Raw genomic sequence first — 22,182 nt, 5'->3', positions numbered from 1 at the left:
TCAATACAAGTTTCAGTTTAGGAGGAAAAATAATTCTAGAAGGACCAAGAAAAACTATCATGTTTTGGCAGTTAGAAGATAGGAGTTAAATTCCTAGTATGTATATAACGCTAAGTGCTGAGAAGGATATTTTGAAAAAATATAAATCACAGCTAGTGTCCTTAAGTAATTTATAATTTGCCTGAGAGAGAGAGGCTCAGTGCCTAAGAGAGGATAGCTTCCATTACACATGGCCTGTGCTCAGGGCCTTGAAGCAGGTGGGCGCAGCCCTCAGTACTCTCCCTCCTCTGGCCAGGGAAGGAGGGGCAGAGCTGGAAGGGGTGAAGGTGGTCCTCAAGTGCAGACTGCATGGATAAGGGCTTGGAGGTGGGCACACACTAGGAAAGGCTGTGGGCAGTAAGTAAGCTAGTTAAGAGTTAAAGTTAAGGTTTTATCCTGCAGAGAATAAGGGAGCCTCTGAAGGTATCCAAACAGGAAGTTATAGTGATGAAAGACCGCGTTTACTAAGTGCTTACTCTTTACAAGGCACATTCATTTAATTTCTTCCTGACAGCCCTATGACTTAGCTACTCTTCCTCCCATTTTACAGATGAAGAGACTGAGGCTCAGGGGGGTTAAATAACTCAAGTCACACAGTTAGCAAATATAAGAGCCAGGATTCAAACCCATAAAGGCCAGAGTCCACACTCTTAACCACTTCTCCAGACTGCCTCTCGATAGGATAGGAATGATTAAAGCAGAGGAATAGACCAGACACCTTTGGGAGGGTGCTGCCAATAGAGCATTTCAAGGAGTAGAAGTCGATAGGCTCAGATGTTGCTGAGCCATCAGGAACGAAATCTGAGAAACAGCCATTGGATCTGTGATTAGGCAATCATGGGTCACCTTTAAGAGTTCCGTTTCAGTAGAGGGGTAGGGACAGTGGTTCCTTGTAGGACATGTTGGGAGGACTGACAGCAGAGAGAGCACCAGGAAAGAAACTGGACAATGAAAGGACAGGCAAGAGATGGGAGAGAAATTCCCAACATTTTCTTTTGAGACTATGCCCCCAAACAGTGGAACACTTTCTTTACTTAAGGGACTATATATATTTCACCCTGTTCTCTGTTTGGAAGGGCAAGACTAACACATTTCAGCAGGCATAGTTAAAGGAGAATTAGCAAGTGTCACCGAAATTATTCACTAAAAATACTGCATCAAGTGGAGGTACAATGCAAAGATTTAACTGTCTGAGGGGCCTTGTTATGGAGAAAGTTACTTGACCTCTTGACCTTATATACTGTATTGGCAGGGCCTGATGGCAGTTTGGAAACTAAGGTAGGAGACCATGAGGGAATCACAGATGAAATAATTCATTTCAGACCTGTTCTGAGCCAAGAGAGAGCAGCCAAAAGCAATGTGTGTGTTATGGTTTTAGACAGAAATCCCGAGAACAGCTGCCTGATTGCAGCCCGGACTTCCCAAAACCTGGGCTGCAAAGGGCAGAATACTTATTAAAATTCTTTGCTTTAATCAGCTGTGGGAACCTGAGTTATCAGCCCCTGCTCTAGCTACTGAGTACTTTTCATGACAAATCAAAAGTTTTAGGGAGGCTACATTTTTTTGGAAGGGGAATTCTCTCCACAAGCGGGTAATTCAGACTGCCTAGGGTAGCAATTAAGGCCACTGAGGAGAAGGTGAGGAGGAGGAGACGGAGGGCTTCCTGTGGCTGAGGAGCAGTTTCACTGACATTATCCTATAACCATGAACTCCGTCCAGCACCCCAGTGTACTCAACTCTAAAATGAATTCTTCCCCCCATACCCAACATTTTGCTTGGGCCCAAGAACTCCTGCAAACAAAAGATGTATGCGAGGTAACCAGGAGTCTGGGACTGCTTGGGCCAAAAGAATCTCAGACTGTGATGCTGTTGGAACATGCTTCCTGCCAAAACTCAGACTCGCGAGCTAAGTGCTTTGGCAATGAACTCTCACACTCTGGCTTAAACGGGAAAGATACCAACAGGTATTTAATCTTTAAAAAGTGCAACAGTTTGATGCTGGTAGTGCAGTGATTAATCTACCTGTGTGAATGTCCATAGATTGTTTTTCCTTTCTAGTAACGTAGGTCACTAGGAAAGTTGGTGGAATCTGGTGTCTTCTCCTTTGGATGTCTTCAACAGAAGTATGTATGCCAAATAGAGGGGAACCTGAATAGGTCTCCTCTTCGTTCCTGGCCATTCCCACCCCCTCTCCCCACCATGTACTTTTAGCTGCCTTATGCCACAACTCAGCCCTCAGGTGACTTTCTTTCCATCCTCCTTTGTCTACCAGGGAGGAGGTTTCTCTCTCCCTGACACTCATCTAAGACAAGATCCCTCCTGATTCCTCTCTACTTCACCTGTTATTCCCCCAAACACACACATAGAGTCTTTGCATTTTAGAGCTTCACTGCTCACTATGGGGAAGTGTAAGGGCTAACAAAAACAAGGAGGGTAGGAGGCTAAAAAGATTTAAGATTGCCACAGTGACTTGTCAGTTCTTTTCCACAACATCAAGGTTCTGGACTGAAGTGAACAAAAGAGACAAAATGGAGCATTCATTCTCTGGGGAGATGGACAGTAAATAAAACAGCCAACTTATAGGGTAAACTAGAAGAGGGACTATGAATGAAAACAAAGTGGAAAGGAAGGCAAAGAATGCTTTTGGGAGAGTGCTTAGTTTTATAAAGGAGTAGTCAGACTTTGAGCAAAGCCAAAAGGAGGTTCAAGAGAGCAAACAAAGCAGTTGTCTGTGGGATGAGCATTCCAGGAGAGAAAATCACTAGTGTGAAGGCTCTGAGGCAGGGGAACAGCTAGGAGGTCAGTGTGGAAGGGCAGAGGCAGTGTGCTCTTCATTCTGAAAGAAAAAGCCCTGAATCTGAGCCACAATGATCTGGGCTTGAATCTTAGCTTGGCGCCTTAAATCTCATGGGCCTTGGACTCTGTCTCTCCTCATCTATACATAGTTAAACATGAAGGGTAATTGCAAAGGGTTAAATGAGATACAGAATGTAAAAACACCTATCACGGGACATGGATCATGCCCAGTTCCTACCCACCACACATTAGTCCCTTGCCTCTTCCCCTGGTTACAAGGCTCCTCTCATCTAGTTCCTACTGTGGCTGAATAAAGTGTATGCCATTCATGGGCCTCTAAGGGAGCAAGATAAATAACCCTATGGAAGAAAAAGAAAAAAACCCTGCAAACCATATCATCCATACATAGTATTATTGGCAAACAGTAACAACTCAGTATCCACATTAAAAAATACAGACTTCAGGGACACCTGGGTGGCTCCGTTGGTTGAGTGGTTGCCTTCGGCTCGGGTCATGATCCCAATGTCCTGGGATCAAGTCCCACATCAGGCTCCATGCTCAGCAGGGAGCCTGCTTCTCCCTCTGCCTCTGCCTGCCACTCTGCCTGTGTGCATGCTCTCTCTCTCTCTGACAAATAAATAAATAAAATCTTAAAAAAAAGATATTAAAGCTTAAAAAATATAAACTTCACAGCAAATTATTTACTGACTATTGCTATTAAGATGACTAATGATTCTAGCCATGGATTTCCTACCTTCTATATTTATGTAATGCTTAAGCATTTTACAACGGGTACACACTATCTTTACAAGTAGAAATCACAATATAGGCTAGTGTTGCTGCAGGAGAAGTGATTCCCTGATCCTCCTAGATCAGTATCAAGTAGCCACTATTCTACCTCACTTACCCAAGCAAGGCCTGTCTCATGGGACCTGACTTTAGGAATCCTTACACCTTCTTTGTGGGGAAACTGGGTGCAAATAAGGCCAAAGGGAGTTACAGGGTTCACAGATGAAGGTCCTATGGGAGTGTGCCTGGCCAGCAACTGTGAACTCTGGTCCCAGTTGGAAAGGGGATGGATTAACTCATGGATTGTGAACCATTTTCTTAATAAAATTAAAACTCTTGCAATGGCTGCCACTAAGGAAAGAAAAAGAGACCCATGAAAATAAAGTATCTTGAATTAAGCTGACTGAACTCCTTTTATGATTCAAGATTGTTGACACTGGAAAAAAACACACATCTCTTTTTAAAGAATACTAAGTTAAGCATACTATAACAAAAACACATTTCACAACTAAGTAGTTTACGAGGTTGGTCAAAGAGAGATACATAAGCCAGTTCCCAGTGTCTTACTCAAGGATGCATTAAAATGTGCATTACAATCATTCGTTGCAATGCATGCTACCCATTTCCTGGAAAAATTTCAGTTGTTTTCCTCACTTCCAAAAAAACCCCAAAAGACAGTTGGTGAGGGGAAAAAATAATGCTTCAGCATCCATAGTTGATCATATGGCTTTCCCCAGTTTAGATATATGATTCAAGGAAAAAAACAAATGTAGTCCAGAAACATTTTTACATGCCTCATATTGACCATTGCACCCAAAAGGATACTCAGCTTTGCATTAAATACAATTTTGCTTGAATGGAATAGAGTAGACTTCTACTTCTTGGATGCTTTTTAACTAAGAGATTTCTGACTGAAGAAAATAGTGATGGTCTACGTTGGACAACCGAGATCCTGTCCAGAAATCAAGCAATACCTCTCTCTGCTTTCTGCTGCTTCACCAGTAACATCAGGACTCCTCCTGAGTTTATCTGATCATAGACTGGAAATCCTCAGGGTGGAAAGACTCCATCTCAGCATTTCTATAAGCACTGGGGAATATGCTTTTCTAAAACCCAGTGTTTTCCACGAGGCAAAATGGCTATGTAAATTGCTTTACTGTCAACACAACAAAGTATAATGAAAAAAGTAAGATCATGGTGTTCTAAAACCAGTTGTATTGCCCAAGGGGGGGGGAGGAAAACAGAGCTTACAGAATTTATAAGAGAGTCTTATATTTCCTACTTAATATTAGCCATCAATTTATAATTCAAAGCTATTAATTTCCATGGGATATTTCAAGTAATCCCTTATATCTACCTTTACCTTTCTCACTACCATTATAAATACATGTCCTGAATACAAAAGTCTGTAGCCCCATTGAGTGGATTTTCCATTGAAGATGCAACTGTAGCAATTTCTAAGTTTATGAGAACTACTGGAATGTGGAGCAAAATCCAATATTTGTATTATGATAGTGCACTTGTAGAACAAGATGAAGTAGACATTCATAGTTGAATGCATGGATTACAAGATTTTCAAGTGAATAATTGCTACTATCATAGAGACTGGATTATGGGCCATGACTGGTCTGCATTCCTTCACCCCATCAAGGCACTCACACAGGAGTGTGTTAGACAATGTTGTTTTTAATGACTGGCACTGACACCAGAAGCCAGTGTGCAAGGTGGCAAGAAGACTGGAATGGGATGCAAGAATGAAAAACATGAGTGACTCATTCTATCTGATGCACATACATTTTATGAATTTAAATCTGAAGGGAAACAACTTTTTTTGAGCTTAATTGCTTGTTTGAGAAAGTTAAATGGAAACGTGTCTAGGACACCATTTTTTATAGGCTCAGTGCCACCTCAAAAAATTCCATACAGACCCATTCTAAAACAGCCGATTCCGTTTCTAAAAATCCACAAAGAGGGATGTGGAATCTATGAAATGGAAAATCAGATCCAAGCATGTATGTTTATGCAGAAACTTGATCTTAATTACTATATAGATGCAGGGGCAGCACCAGGGGTAAAGTTTCCTCCCAATGCCCCTCCACCCCCAGCAATCAGATACACTTGAGTTTGCATCCTTATTCTGATTTTGGGCTGTGTGACCTTGGGCAAGTTAGCTGACCTTTCTTAGTCTCACCTTCCTCACCTTCAACATGGAGATAATAGGTTTGTTGTGAAGATTAAACGAGATCATGCACAAGTACCCTTTAGCTCCGTACCTGGCACATATGAGCACTCAACAATGTGTCCACGTGATTAGATGTGGCACACTGACTATAGTTTACAAGCACTTAGTTCTGCCGCCATACCCCAATGTTTTGTGATACGCATTTCCATTTTATGCTTCCAGCTTGTACTTCTTACCATGGCATGGTGGTGGGGGGGGGGCAGAGAAAGGTAATCAGTTACATATATTCCACTTTTTTTTGGACTGCTGCTAGAAGCAAGGTGAAAAGCTAGGAAATCGGTTAACGGGGACACTGAAAAGAAATTCAGTCTTTTCGATACAATGTTATACAAATTTTGTTGATGTTATACAAATAATGTAATTTATAACATATGGAACATAAAATCATGGATTAAATTTTAAAAGAAATGACAAGCAATATTAAAGAAGATAGGAAGAACCAGGATGGGCCTATTGCTATGTATTAGTGACTGAAACGGATTGGTGGGCTAGATTATGGAGGATTTCATGGGGTCTGACTTCCAACAGGTGGCAAGCTTTAGTCCTCTTCAGATGCAAAACCTTAACGAGTTTGAGTATGCAAGTCTGGAGGATTCTGTTCAAGGCCTCTTCTCAGTAATCACAGAAACGATGTTCTGGGTTTAAGCGTCCTTGGCAAGTTAGCAAGCAGGGTACTGTGTGCACCTGTCCCCTGAAGGGGATTCTGGCCTGATACTGAATGCCCACCATGCTTTCTTGACAGCCCAACCTGCCGCTGTAGCGCCTCCAGACAAATGAGGGAAGCCCACTAGTAAGTGCTCACGACCAAGCAAGCCACAAATGCCCAGGGTGTGGAATTTCCACCTCAGTACCGTGCCTGAACACTGAAAATAGGCGCCACTCAACCCATACTGCAATGGGATTCCCCCCAGAAGCAATCCACCTCCCCCCTCCACACCCCAGCTTGCATGTTTTATTAATAAATGCAAGATGGCACACGGAGGCAAAGAACGGGAGCTAAAGCATCTGCAGCTGGACCCCAACCAGAGCAGTTTGCAAAAATAAATAAGAAGCATGTGACAAGAAGCAGATTCCCCAGGCTGGAGCTGAAGCCCTGGATTTCCCCACACGCCCTCCTCCTGCTTCCCTCAGCAAGCCAGGATGAAGGTCAGTGGTAAGATACTAGCCCTCCCGGACGCGCACCCTGCAAACCTTGACCGGCCCCCACCCCCGCCCTGGCCACAGGACCCCAACATAGAGGAGGGGAAGCCCTGGCCACGGCCGGCTTCGAAGACACATACCTGCTGCCTGGGCTCGGGATTCGCTAGGCTCTGCATTGGCGCCGGTTGCAGCTCGCGCTCCCGGGGCTCCCCTGTCCGGTCCCCCCTCCCCCCGCCCCCTCGCGGCTCTGCCGCTCCCTGGGCTCCTCCGCCCACCGCGCTCGGGGGCGCGCGTGCGCGGCCTCGCTCCAGCAGCTCGCCGGTCGGCGCCTGCGCCCTTGCCTAACGCGGTTCACCGGCGAGTGCTTACTGTGGCGGCTCCCCAGCCGCGGCGCGGCTGTCTAGGAAACCGCGGCTTGGGCTGGTCCGACTGGCGGCGGGAGCCGGGCAGGGGTCGGAGGCTGCACCGCCAGCAGGGCTCCAACACCGCGCGCCCGCGTCATGGCGTGGGTGAGGGGTTCGCGCGGCCCAGTCAGGGGGCCCGCGTGTGCTCCTGTGAAGAGAAGGGTTTCACGAAGAGAAGGTGTGAGGTGAAGGTGGACGGGCGCCCGGGGGAAGCAACAAGTGCGGAGGCCCAAAGGGTCCCGCTAGGGTTTCCTACAGTTGCCGGCAAAGAAGCCTCCTCTGGCTTTGGTGCCGGGCTTGGCAGTTTGCAGAGCTCTTCGCCAGTTTTTCCTTAGGTCGGCACAGGGCATCCTTTGAGGCAGCGAATGGCAGGGAAACACCGCTGTCTGGCCCAGATCTTGACAGAATCCGAGACCACTGACCCTCCGTGTGCTGTCTTGGGAGGAAAATGCCTCTCAGGACCTTCATGTGATGAATAGTCTCAGCCCAGGAGCCCTGCAGGACAGTGTTTCCCCACCTTCCCCCCCACCTTCCGTGATCGGCCTCTTAGGAGAGCTTTTCCGACATTTTGGTCACGAATCACCGCCGCCCCTTCACTTCCTTCCCCTCCCACCGCTGTGAGGTTCAGATATCAGGGATAAACTGTATAGCTGTTTATGGACGTTATGTGTAGTTGCGCTTTATACGAGTAGTAAGATCTCTCCCCTTGGCGATGGTATCAGCCTCTCTGAGAGTGTCTGTTATAGCACTGTGTGTCTGGGTTAGCAGGTGGGGTCAGTGGAGTGGGTGAGGATTCTGGACGTACCCACAAATATTCTCTGCAGGTTTGAAGAGTCTTCACACATGTATATGTACAACTCTAATGTCTGCAAGTCCTGCCGTGAGTAGTGGAACACGGTCACTCGGGCAGTTTCTGAACTCCTAGCTTTTATTTTCAGTCTCCACCAGTTCATGCTGAACATACAGCCGTGGGGTCCTGACATTTTTGTTAAGGTATTTGAAAAGTTTGGAAACGCTCCTTTCTAGAACACAGTCCAGTGTAGCCTCTGGCTCTGCAGAGAAAGTGAATTTCCAGTTCTCCTACCTCTTCTGAAGCTATTTGGTTTTTGCTTAGGCCCATTTGGCCTCCCAGGAATGTTTTAGTCATTCTTTTCTAAGATTTTATTTATTTATTTGTATTTACTGAATTTTTAAAAGATTTTACTTATTTATTTAACACAGAAAGAGCAAAGGGGAGAGAGAGAGAGAGAGAGAAGAAGAGACCAGGCACAAGCAGGGGGAATGGCAGGCTAGGGGAGAAGCAGGCTCCCCACTGAGCAAGGAGCCTGATGTGAGGCTCTATCCCAGGACCCTGGGAGATCATGACCTGAGCTGAAGGCAGCTGCGTAATGGACTGAGCCACCCAGGTGCCCCAGGATTTTATTTGACAGAGAGTGAGAGCATAGCAGGGAAAGCAAGCAGGGAGAGGGAGAAGCAGATTCCCTGCGGAGCCAGGGATGGGGGACTGGATCCCAGGGCCCTGGGGTCATGACTTGAGCTGGAAGGCAGATGCTTAAGGACTGAGCCACGCTGGAGCCCCTGTTTGTCATTCTTGCCTCCTCCTCCCCTTCTGCTTTTCTAGCTAAAAGGTGGAAATTGTGGAATTGAAAAACTTCCAAACCTAAGTCATGGAATTGCCCCAGAGCCTGGATCATGCTTTTCTGAGACCAAGAAATATCTTAGGTAGGGCGTGCATATCTAATTTGACAAGCTGGGAATAGGTTAACTTTCTTCAGGTCATCCCTCAGATTTCAGTGCTTCCTTATGCTAATGGTGGAATTTCAGAGGGAGAAAAGCCCTTGGAAGTGATCTTTGTAGAAGCTACCTGGGTTGCTAGAGGATCTTTCTTTAACATTTCCAGAAGGAAGAAATGTGGACTGGAAGGGAAAAAGTGATTGGATGGGTCAAGAAAATTTGGGATTATGGATGACATGGGTGTGTGAGGGGAGTATAGTTTTCTGACAAGTGTTGGCAACATTTCAGTTATACTTGAAAAAAGCAGAGTGCCTGGGTGGCTCAGTCAGTTAAGCATCTCCCTTTGGGATTGAATCCCACATTGGACTCCCTGCTCTACGGAGGGCCTGCTCTCCCTCTCCTTCTGCCTACTTGAGCTCTCTCTCTCTCTCTCTCTGCCAAATAAATAAATAAATAAATAAATAAAATATTACTTTTTAAAAAAGTGTAAAAACAAAAACAAAAACAAAAAGCCTTGGCAATGTCGGATCACACTGTTATCCACTGCCTTTTACCCCACTTAGAGAACTCTAAAGTGTTGATAACACCATTGAAAAGCACCCAGTTCCAATGCTAGTGGAAACTACATACAAACTGGAAGAACACTATGGTTTACCTGGAGTCTTTGTAGTCCAATACCATTTTTGGTTCCATGAGCAATGCTACTTCAGGGGAACTTTTTTGTCTACAATGGTTGCAGTAAAGACAGCCAGTGAGAGAAAAAAATACATTGAAATTATGTGGAACATCTTTTACCTGTATCATCATCATCATCATCATCTTCTTCTTCTTCTCCTTTTTTTTTTTTAAAGATTTTATTTATTTATTTGACAGAGATGACAAGTAGGCAGAGAGGCAGGCAGAGAGAGAGAGAAGAGGAAGCAGGCTCCCTGCTGAGCAGAGAGCCGGATGCAGGGCTCAATCCCAGGACCCTGAGACCATAATCTGAGCCAAAAGCAGAGGCTTTAACCCACTGAGCCACCCAGGAGCCCCTACCAGTATCTTCTAAGTGTAAAGCCCCAGCCCCCCCTTTTTTTTGGGTGGTCTGAGTTCCCCTAAAATGTACATGTGACCATTTTATACAGTGAAGTTAAAAAAACAAACAAACAAACAAACAAACAAAAAAACCCAAACGTGTATAATTTGTCATCTCTATGCTGCCCCCTGGTGGTATTCTACTTCACAGCACGTACTCAAAATTAAATTTTAATTAGGTAAATTTAGGGTATTGAAAACAGAGGTAGATAGGGTGGCATTCAGCTTTCTCCAAACGGGTCCTGCTCTTGTTTTCAAACACCCCTGACACCCAGCGGAGGACCAGCCCTTGAGGCTGATCAGTTTAGAGGAACTGTGAAGAGCTCTGGCAGGCCTCTAGCTTGTTCTTAAACTTGTCTGTAAGAATCACTTGGGGACTCTTTTTTATTTTTTAATTTATTTTTTATTTATTTTCAGCATAACAGTATTCATTATTTTTCACCACACCCAGTGCTCCATGCAATCCGTGCCCTCTATAATACCCACTACCTGGTACCCCAACCTCCCACCCTCACCTCCCCTGCCACTTCAAACCCCTCAGATTGTTTTTCAGAGTCCATAGTCCCTCAGCATGAGACAGGAATCCATCAGAATTCTAGAGGAGAACATAGGCAGTATTCTCTTCGATATCAGCCACAGCAACTTCTTTCAAGATATGTCTCCAAAGGCAAAGGAAACAAAAGTGTAAATAAACTTTTGGGACTTCATCAAAATCAAAAGCTTCTGCAGAGCAAAGGAAACAGTCAAAAAAACAAAGAGGCAACTCACGGAATGGGAGAAGATATTTGCAAATGACAGTACAGACAAAAGGTTGATATCCAGGATCTATAATGAACTCCTCAAACTCAACATACACAAAACAGACAATCATATCAAAAAATGGGCAGAAGATATGAAAGACACTTCTCCAATGAAAACATACAAATGGCTATCAGAGACATGAAAAAATGTTCATCATCACTAGCCATCAGGGAGATTCAAATTAAAACCACATTGAGGGACTCTTTTTAAAAATAAGATTCTAGAGCCTTACCTCAAGCAAATTAAAATCAAATCTATAGGAAAGTGGCATTTTTATTTTTAACTGCCCCAGGATTCTTATCAATAGGAGAGGTTGGGGGAATACTGGAGTTATAAACAGAGCAGGTACTGTTTCTGAAGACCAGGTGACTAACCAGAGGGAATTTTGTGGGTGAGGAAGTTCCATGCAATAGGAAAATTGCTATTCCACAGCAATAGAAAAAATATAAAGCAGGAGTGGAAGAAATTAACTGGGTTTAAGCCTTCTATGTCACTTTCTTGCCAGATATACCTACTTCTAACGTGGCTGTCGTTGGCATCATATCCCACTCCAAAACATCTTTTGAGGTAAGTCAGATTTTTTTTTAAGTGAACTCTACACCCAATGTGGGATTTGAACTCATAACCCCAAGATCAAGAGTCATATGCTCTAACAACTGAGCCAGCCAGGCATCCCAGATTTTCTTAAGTTAAAAAGTCTTTTCAAGAGTACCAGCATCACATAATCAGAAAATTTGTGCATGTGTGTAGCTACAAGATTATGAGAGGGCAGATTTGAGATTATGTGGATCTTGTGAATGTCTGAAAAAGATTGATATCAGAATTAAAATTTGTTCTCTTGAGGTTGTTGCTTGTAAAAATAGAACATATGAATCTGACACCCACATGATTTGTGAAATTTAATAGCAAGAGATCTTAAATTGTTAATGTTTATGTATCTGTTAATATTTTAAAAACTTTTCTAAGTGTTGATTTAGAATACAATCTTATTTACCTAGAACACACAGGGAGAAGGCCAATCTGGGTTAGTGAGAATCCTGAAAAATGGAATATGCATGACTTTGTGTCATTCTTATTTAAACATTTACATATAAATACACGATAAGTGCTAACAAAACAGCTTTTAAAAAATCCTGCTGAGGGCGCCTGGGTGGCTCAGTGGGTTAAGCTGCTGCCTTCAGCTCAGGTCATGATCTCAGGGTCCTGGGATCGAGTCCCGCATCGGGCTCTCTGCTCAGCAGGGAGCCTGCTTCCTCCTCTCTCTCTCTGCCTGCCTCTCTGCCTACTTGTGATCTCTCTCTGTCAAAAAAAAAAAAAAAAAATCCTGTTGAGGGGCATCTGTATGGCTCAGTTGGTTGAGTGACCGACTCTTGATTTCAGCTCAGGTCATGATCTCAGGGTTGTGGGATTAAGTCCTGTGTCAGGCTTAGCAGTTTAGTGGTCCCTCTCCCTCTATTTCTCCCCACTCTGGAGCTCATGCTCTCTCTCTCTCTCTAAAATGAATAAATAAAATCTTTTTAAAAATCCTGCTGAAATGGCTTTAATAAGTAAATATGATTGACTTTAAGTTAGCCAAGTTCATGTGCATACAATCTGTGTGGGTAAAATATAAAGCATACTACCATGTACTCAGTAGGTCCTCAGTTAATATTCATGTTAAAAAGTTTTTCTTGAAGTAGGTTAAATATACTTAAGGCAACAAACTCATCTTTACAGATGGTACTTCAATGACAGATTTCACTCTGAGCAGCGAAATACCAAGAATGGGACAATAAGAACCTCATTGAGTGTAGATAATAATAATTCTCATTGTCCTTAGAAAATTTAAATGGTAATAAACCCACCCAAAGTCTCTGTGCTTTTTATTACTGGTAGGTTTTTTTTTAAAGATTTTATTTATTTATTTGATAGAGACACAGCAAGAGAGGGAACATCAACAGGGGAGTGGGAGATGGAGAAGCAGGCTTCCCACTGAGCAGAGAGCCCGATGTGGGGCTGGATCCCAGGACCCTGGGATCATGACCTGAGCTGAAGGCAGATGCCCAACAATGGAGCCACCCAAGAGCCCCATATTACTGGTAGTTTTTATATATCAGAAATCCCAAGCAGCATTGGTGATTAAAAAAAAACTAAGTTCTAAACAATTTCTGTAGTTATTGTTAAGTTTTAATAATGTATATGTAACCTTAAATTAGCATATTTTAATTATCATTTAATAAATATATTCTGCATGGAAGTTAATTCAGAGAACTCCCCATTAAATAGTTGGCCTTAATAAACATAGACTCTTCAATATGGGTATTTTCTTAAGTAAATTCATAAAAATTCAGGATAATTCAGAGCTTTGGGCATAGTTCATGTCCTCCTTTGGTCCATTTCCCTCACTTAAATAATTCTTTATTATTAATAAATAGTGGCAACATTGTGCTTGTAAGGATGAAGAAACAGAACCTGATTACTTCAGTGTTATTATTGTATGTGACCTTAAAACTTTCAAGAGTTTTCATTTCTGTGAAAAATGTAAGAGTGAGACAAAGTGCAAACTTTGAGATGTATTTTTTCTGGTTGGTAAGTACAAATTTTAGTTCATTAGTGAAACTATTCTTTTAAAGAACTGAATCAAATATTTTTAACATTGAAATTTATTCTTTTTGTAAATATTTGCTTCAAAATTGAAGAACAAATCAAGAGAATAGGAAGTGTATTGTTTTTATTTACCACTTCAACAGACCAATATGTAGGTTTAAGTTTTTCCTTTCTTCAAAAACATTAATTCCACTACTCTTTTTTTTTTTTTTTTGGTATTATAATATTTATTTTATATTGGCATATAGATGGAGTTGAATAAGAGAATTTTCACAATCTGGGGGTGCCTGGGTGGCTTAATTGGCTAAGCATCTAACTCTTGATTTTGGCTTAGGTTGTGACCTCAGAGTTGTGAGATCAAGCCCGGAATTGGTCTCCACATTCAGCGTGGAATCCCCCTGACGTTCCCTCCCTCCACCCCTCCTCCCGCTCGAGAGCTTGCTCATTCACTCTTGCTCTCAAAAAATAAATCTAAAGATAAAAAAGAATTTTCACAGTCTTCTATCCTGGCTATTATTATTTGTTTCATTTCATGATCATTACTTGAAATTTTATCACACGGGGGAAGGGGCATTAAAAATGCTACCCCTCTCTGTGTCATATTCTGAATATACCACGGGGCTAAAATGTTCATAAAGTGAATGGTATTTAAATTAAGTGAGCTTTACTGTAAGCTTAATATTTAGAATTTTACTTGTCCTTCATGAGGAAATTGTACTTTTGGCTACATAATTCATGGGCTGAAATGCAATAGCATTGAATATATCTATATCTATATACACATACATTCATTTTTTAAACATGAAAATGATCCAATATTCAAATTCTAGTAAAATTGGGCTATTTTATAAATTAGCAAGCACATGTCTATGGAATCCTAGTCGTTGCTGACATTTATTAAATATTATGTCTCAGATATCATTCTGTGTGCTTTATATGTATTAATTTTGTATGAACAACCTTAATGGGAAGGTAGAGTTACCTCATTTTATAGAGAAAGAACTGAAACACAAAGGAATTAAGTAACTTGTTTAAGATCATACAGCTAATAAGTGGAGGAATGAGGATTTACTCTGATTCAGAGAGCACAGGTTCAACCCCAGTGTCTCAATGACTCACATATATACACCTACTGTGCCTCCGTGAGTTTGAGAAATCATTTTGCAGTGAGAAAAGCATGTTGGATTTTAGAGTTCCATCATTAATTTATTCTGTAACTTTGAATAAGGCAATTAGGTGAATGTCCTTATTTAGAGAGAATTGAACTTACTCCACCTAGAAGTTCTCTGAATTTCTTTCTAGTTACAAATTTTGATGATTCTAGGATTATTTTTATGTAAAAAAAAGAAAATTTGATTTTTCATTTATCCAATAGACTAAATTGAATTTAAATTTCTGATGTTTTGCAGTTGCAAAATTATACTACTATTTAACCTTTTATGTTCATTATTTCTTTGACTACAAAAAGACCATAAATGTCTTTGGGATTGATAGTACATTCCAAAAATTGGCTTAATATAAAAACTATTACTCATATATGCTACTTTTATGTAATTTAGGTGTTGTGAGCCACTGCTTTGACCTTCTCAGTGCCATGTAAGGTAAAGCTCTTTGGGGGAAATGAACTATTAAAGGTGAAGATAGGTCATAGTGTATACCACTTTTCCTCCTTTCTCATGACCGTTATCACCTTATTGAAATGACAGTGCTTATTAACTCTGTATCCATAATATTTTTTCTTAGTAGACACATAATATAAAAAATAACCTTTTAAAAAAAGATTATTTATTTGAGAGAAAGGGAGAGATGTGAGGGAGCTGAGGGAGAGAGGAAAGACTCCCCACTGGGTATGGAGCCTGAGGTGCTGGGCCCTATTTTAGGATCCTGAGATCATGAGCCAAGACCAAGTGTCCAATGTTGAACCAACTACATCACCAAGGTGCCCCACAAAGAAACTTTTTAAAAAGAGATTTTTTATTCATTTGAGAGACAGCAAGTGAGAACATGAGCAGAGGAGCAGGGGGGCAAGTCAGAGGGAGAGGGAGAAGCAGACTTCCTGCTGAGCGGGTGCCCCACGAGGGGCTCCACCCCAGGACCCCAGGATCATGACCTGAGCTGAAGGCAAACTGATTGAGCCACTCAGGTGTCCCCCAAAATAAATTTTAATTAAATTTCTTTTTTATAAAAATATATATATTTATATATTTGTTTATAAAAAAAAGAAATATAATTCCTTGTCATCCATCCACCCATCCAAACTCCCTGCTTTAAAGGGCATTCTCCTCCTCCATTCAGTTCTCTCTCTATATATATCTTTTTTTCCCACTTTTCAGGGAGGGAGAGAGAGAGAGAGCATGTGAGTGGAGGGAGGAGGCAGAGGAATTATCAGACTCTGTGCTGAGCATGAGCCCCTCATAGGGCTCAATTCTACAACCCAGAGATGATGACCAGAGCTGAATTCAAGAGTGAGATGCTTAACCAACTGAGCCACCTAGGCAACCCAGTACTCTTTTCATAGAATTCCGTTTCCTTCTTAATCCAACTTTTAGCCCAGTATTTAACAGTAAGTTGTTTTCCTGGAGGAAAAAAAAAGTTGGGGGGTGGGGATTAAATATATTAACTAAATAAGATTTCTGCTGCTTATGAAGTCCTCAGGAGTATCACCAAGTAAAAGAAAAATCTCATATGAAATTTGTAAACATTCTTCTTTCCTTCTCTTCATGTGCTCCTAAAATTGTTATGTAAACTATTTTCCATTTTTATTTTTCTTTATGGCTGCCATGATTTCTATCAAAGCAGAGGAAATAGACGTGAATTATAAAGTGAGAGACAGTTTCTTCTCTACTCTGCAATTTAGTAGAAAAAAACTTTTACTCAATGACAAATCAGGTAAGTGTTGATTCATTCTTTCTAATGTTTTGGTGCCACACATGTAGCTGTAATTTGTCAACTATAACCATAGATCATGGGTTTAATTTAACTAAGAGACAATAAGGTAGACTCCACAGTATATAAAGTTCTGTAAATATTAATTTATAGAAGCTTGGGTCTCAATTTTAATATTTGAGAAGTTGGTAGAACCATACAAACATTAAAAATAACAAAATTCTGTAAACTGGTTAAATTTAAGTTTGGTCTTCATGATTTAAAAACAATATGAATAGGGCTAATGAAGGTTAAAGTTTTGGAAACTAGTCAGAGTCTGGAAAATAGTCCAAGTTGTTGAGCTTGGAAAAGCAAAGGGTAAGGGGTGATAATACTTTTCATGTAGGTAAAATATTGTCATACTAAGAATGCTGCCTGTCCTTTTCCTATATCCAGAGGAGAAATGCAGCAGGATGATTTTACATTAGAAAAATCAAAGATTTTCAAAACTACAATGAGATACCACCTCACACCAGTCAGAATGGCAAAGATTTAACAAGGTAGGAAACAACAAATGTTGGAGTGGATGGGGAGAAAGGAGAACTCTCTCTCTCTCTCTCTCTTTTTTAAGATTTTGTTTATTATTTGACAGACAGAGATCACAAGTAGCCAGAGAGGCAGGCAGAGAGAGAGGGGAGAAGCCGGAAGCCGGCTCCCCGCTGAGCAGAGAGCCCAATGCAGGGCTCAATCCCAGGACCCTGAGACCATGACCTGAGCAGAAGGCAGAGGCTTAACCCACTGAGCCACCCAGGCTCCCCAGAAAGGGGAACTCTCTTAAATTGTTGGTGGGAATGCAAACTGGTACAGCTACTCTGGAAAACAGTATAGAGGTTCCTCAAGAAGTTAAAAATAGAGCTACCCTATGACTCAGCAATTGTGCTGGGTGTTTACCCCAAAGATATCAATGTAGTGATCCAAAGGGGCACTGTACCAAAACATTTATAGTAACAATGTCCACAATAGCCAAACTGTGGAAAGAGCCAAGATGTCCATCAACAGGTAAATGGATAAAGATGTGGTTTACGTACAGACACACACACACAATGGAATATTACTCAGCCACCAGAAAAGATGACTATTTACCATTTATATCAACATGGATAGGACTGGAGGGCACGGGTTGCCTCAGTGGCTCAGTCATTAAGCATCTGCCTTCAGCTCAGGTCATGTTCTCAGGGTGCTGAGATTGAGCCCTGCATCAAGCTCCCTGCTCATTGGGAAGCCTGCTTCTTCCTCTCCCACTCTCCCTGCTTATGTTCCTTCTCTTACTGTGTGTCTCTCTGTTAAATAAATAAAGTTGTTTAAAAAATTTAATTAAAAAAAAAAGAACTGCAGGGCATTATGCTGAGCAAAGTAAGTCAGTCAGAGAAAGACGATTATATAGTTTCACTCATGTGGAATATAAGAAACAGCACAGAGGATCATAGGTGAATGTAGGGAAAACTGAATGGGAAGTCATCAAAGAGGGAGAAAAGCAGGACTAAGAAAGGGCACATATATGTGAAAAGTCACCAGTCTGACTGACCCTTTATTTCAAGAAAAGTTTTCCTAGGACAGTGTTCAGAGCCTTAAATCTGGATGTTGATTGTAGAGTGTCTGGTATTCAAGGACACAGGATAACTCTAGGAAGACCAGGGTGCCAGGGACGACACTAAGGGGTCAGTAAGTTTGGGAAGAAATTATCTTTAACTTCTTTACATCTCTGTGTAGAGCAGTAGCATTTTGTAGCAGACCTTCATAATTCAAGACTATTCTTGGCAGTAAAGAATGCAGAGTTTGCTATTGCCATGTGGCAGTAGCTTCAAAGAGTTCTTTAAATCACTCACCATGGGGCGCCTGGGTGGCTCAGTGGGTTAAGCCGCTGCCTTCGGCTCAGGTCATGATCTCAGGGTCCTGGGATTGAGTCCCGCATCGGGCTCTCTGCTCAGCAGGGAGCCTGCTTCCCCCCCCCCCCTCTCTCTGCCTGCCTCTCCATCTACTTGTGATTTCTCTCTGTCAAATAAATAAATAAAATCTTAAAAAAATAAATAAATCACTCACCAACCGAGTTCAAAACTGTGACTCTTGATGAATTATTAATTTGGGGAATTTGTGTTATTTTGTATTTTACATATAAAAATGAATCTTTATTATCCATTCATTTCCTATTTGCAAAAATGTAACCTTAAAAGGAAAACCAGTTAGGTTTTCCTGTTAAGAGTAAGGATAGCTAACATTTGTTGAGGGCTTCTTATGGCCAGGTGCTTTACGTGTATAGATTGACATTCTATTCAGAAAACTCTTTGAAGTAGGCACTATTATTCTGTCCCAAGCTCTCTTGTATAGGTGAGGAAGCTGGATGCAAAGATTTTTTATCCAATGTCACACACTTACTCTGTGGTGGAAATTTCTTTCCAGTGTGGAACAGGGATTTGCATTCCATCTTTCTGGCTCTAGAGCCCATGCTTTTACCCCCACCCCAAACTATGTATACCTTTTTATGTATAAAAATTGTGAGTTCTGGGTTGCCTGGAAACTATTATTCTTGATCTGTTGGTTATTTGAGTATATTGATAGGTGGCAGAGTTTCAGTCAAAAAAGTGGCTTTTGTGCACTGCTCCTTAGATTGAAAATTGACGTATTGCTTCTCTATGTCTTAGACAAGTTCGTGCTGATATACTTAGTGATGTGAAGGGCTCTTGCCTTGGTCAGGCCAGTTGCTGTAATTCAAAAGACTACATTGAGTGGTATAACCTTAGTGAATTAACCAGGATTTGACTCAGTTTTGTGGTCTTAGAAACCTGGTCTGGTCATTAAGTGTCCCAGAGAGGATTAAATTAATCTAACAATCTCATCAGCCAAATATGTAAAGCCAGAATGCAAGTTTATTAATTTACAATGAGATAAAACTGTCACATAAACCAGTCAGACCAGGAGGATCAATGTATTTTCTTTCAGGTTGTGGGCCTAGATGGGAAATCAAATTATAATCAAGAGGTTTCTTGGTGAACAACAGGCAACATAAATATCTCATGTGCCCCCCCCCCCCACTATTTGTCTCTTTCAGAAATTCCTCAAGGATATCATCAATGATAGCTGCAATTGGCATGAACTGGCAATCCTTAACTTATAAATAGCCTCCATCCCTGTCCCCCCCCCCCACCAGGGGCTCTGCTGCCATAGAAACAGTTGTTAATAAACATGGGTATTTAGAGAATCTGTGGGTTCAGAAATGAAGGAAGAGAAAGTCTGTGAAAAGCAGGAATTGCTAAAGGGTGCTAATTCCAGGGATGGAACTCCGAGGTAGGATGAGTAGGGATCTCTTGACCTAAAATGTACTTTTGTAGCACTGCCTGGGGGGCTTTTCCCCCTTCTGTTATATTGCCTGAAATTTCACCAAATAGAGATTGGTTTCTACGTGTCAAATGTTCTCTTATATCTATAAATATCTATGTGTGGCAGTTATTCTTAGTGACCTTACTAATACCCATTCTGTGTTGCTCACTGTAATTTTCTTAGGGACCATGGTGTAACCAGCTTTAAGTAAAAAAACCTTGGTTAAAGCCAGTCATGACAATCCTATTCCATTTTGCCAGTGATCCTGAAGACAAGTCTATTGACTTTAGGGAAGGCTTTTGTTTTCCTGATAAAGGGACCATAGGTGGTTGGTACTCTCCTTTTTCTACTTTCTTTGTGCCTTGAATGCAGATATGAAGCTGGGAGATGTAGGAGCCATCTTGTAATCATGAGATGACAAGTATGAGGCTGAAAATGTGATTCCAAACAAATGGAGGATCATGGAGGAGATAGATCATGAGAGTTTGGAACATTGTTGGACAATAAATCCAATCTTGGACTGCCTACCTCCAGGCTTATTTTGAGGGGAAAATTTGGGGGGGGGTGAAGGTTTTAACCTTTGTTATATGATAGCAAAGCTTTGATTAACCTGTGACTGCTGCTTCTTGGAAGGCTGACTATGTGCCTCTGAAGCTGCAGTGTTAGGAAAAGCTTAGAATATTGTCATGTGTTGGTTACTTTTTGTGACTTTTCTGAAGGATCCTAGAGAAGGGGGTGAACTCAGATTAGTGCTCCTCAGCATGAGAGCAGAGAGGGCAACAAAATACAGCGTAGGTTCAGAAGTATTCTGGCTTTAGCTCACAGTCTAAGTTGACAAAGAGTCCCATATTTTGGAATTTTGTAGGGATTGAGGGAAGTACCTCCTCACCTAAGACTATTTCTACAATTGCTTCAAATCTTTTATGAGAGTTCAGTAGCTAAGAGATGAAGATCTCCAAGCCTAAAAATTATTTCAAGAAATATTCTTTGGCTGTGTTTACTCCCAGGAATTGATCTGAAAAAAAAAAAAAAAAAAAAAAAAAAAAAAAAAAAACAGCCCAGAGGCTTGATATATTTTTGAGGACATTTGAGGGAAGCTGGAAATTACTTCTGATGGCTTTTACCTTCTAAGCAATTCTCATACTTTCCTCCCTAAGTCAAACCAATATGAAGTAGATTACAAAAACTGTGGAACCCCTGAGAAGGGCAACCACTTGAAAACCTGTCTTAGATATGGTTATACAGGACAGTGACAAAGCAGATACTCTAGAGATTTAAACTAACAGCTGCCACTGACTAGTCAAGGAGTTTACTTTATTGCCTGCCAAGGAACCTGTGATTTCTCATCAATAAAATTTGATATGGGTTTTGAACTACTGACCACTGTGTGCTTCCTATTATCCCCTTTCTTAATGGAGTTTTTATTGATGTCACTCTTTTCTTTTTCATTATTATAAATATATATAGGAAGAGAATGGTTCAGAGACAAGTTATCTTCAGCCATACAGATGGTCAGATAAAAGTTGCTATGTTTGTACTACCTAGAACAGAGAGAAAATCACCCAGAGATCTTATTTCAGGCAATAATTGTTGAAGTAGTGGGGTTGAAGACAGTATGGTAATGACACAAAACCAAACACATAGACCAATGGAAAAGAATAGAGATCCCAGATATGATATGGACTCTCAACTCTATGGTCAAATAATCTTCAACAAAGCAGGAAAAAATATCCAGTGGAAAGAAGACAGTCTCTTCAATAAACAGTGCTGGGAAAATTGGACAGCTATTATAGAAGAATGAAACTCGACCATTCTCTTACACCATACAGAGAGATAAGCTCAAAATGGATGAAAGGCCTCAGTGTCAGACAGGAATCCATCAAAATCCTGGAGGAGAACATAGGCAATAACTGCTTCAACATCAACCACATCAACTTCTTTCAAGATATGTCTCCAAAGGCAAAGGAAACAAAAGTGAAGATAAATTTTTGGGACTTTATCAAATTCAAAAGCTTCTGCACAGCAAAGGAAACAGTCAACAAAACAAATAGGCAACCCACAGAATGGGAGAACATATTTGCAAATGACACTACAGACATAGGGCTGATATCCAAGATGTATAAAGAATTCCTCAAACTCAACACCCCAAAAAACCCAGATAATCATGGGCGCCTGGGTGGCTCAGTGGGTTAAGCTGCTGCCTTCAGCTCAGGTCATGATCTCAGGGTCCTGGGATTGAGTCCCACATCGTGCTCTCTGCTCAGCAGGGAGCCTGCTTCCTCCTCTCTCTCTCTCTGCCTGCCTCTCTGCCTACTTGTGATCTCTCTCTGTCAAATA

The 22,182-nt window shown here is 41.5% G+C and overlaps 1 protein-coding gene and 1 long non-coding RNA gene across 4 annotated transcripts in view; one reads left to right on the top strand and one right to left on the bottom strand.

Moving 5' to 3' along the window:
* The window catches only part of TMEM266 (transmembrane protein 266), a 114,294-nt gene extending 106,997 nt beyond the window's left edge, over window positions 1–7,297 (bottom strand). For 2 of the 3 annotated variants that reach the window (XM_059180280.1, XM_059180279.1), the window contains exon 1: window positions 7,147–7,288. The gene's annotated coding sequence lies outside the window, so the exon portion shown is untranslated. Of the gene's footprint in view, window positions 1–7,146 lie in introns of all 3 variants that reach the window. The other variant, XM_059180281.1, reaches the window with a different exon arrangement.
* On the top strand, window positions 6,830–20,864 carry LOC131835744 (uncharacterized). Its single transcript, XR_009355358.1, has 5 exons — window positions 6,830–7,012; window positions 11,525–11,586; window positions 16,402–16,494; window positions 16,927–17,030; window positions 19,577–20,864. It is a non-coding gene; the product is annotated as an uncharacterized LOC131835744 (long non-coding RNA).
* The last annotated feature ends 1,318 nt before the right edge of the window (window positions 20,865–22,182 follow it).

This window comes from Mustela lutreola, chromosome 7 (genome assembly GCF_030435805.1).
Source record: "Mustela lutreola isolate mMusLut2 chromosome 7, mMusLut2.pri, whole genome shotgun sequence".
Classification (NCBI taxonomy): domain Eukaryota; kingdom Metazoa; phylum Chordata; class Mammalia; order Carnivora; family Mustelidae; genus Mustela; species Mustela lutreola.
The sequence above is the reverse complement of the archived record's forward strand: the minus strand, read 5'-3'. Positions and strand labels throughout refer to the sequence as shown.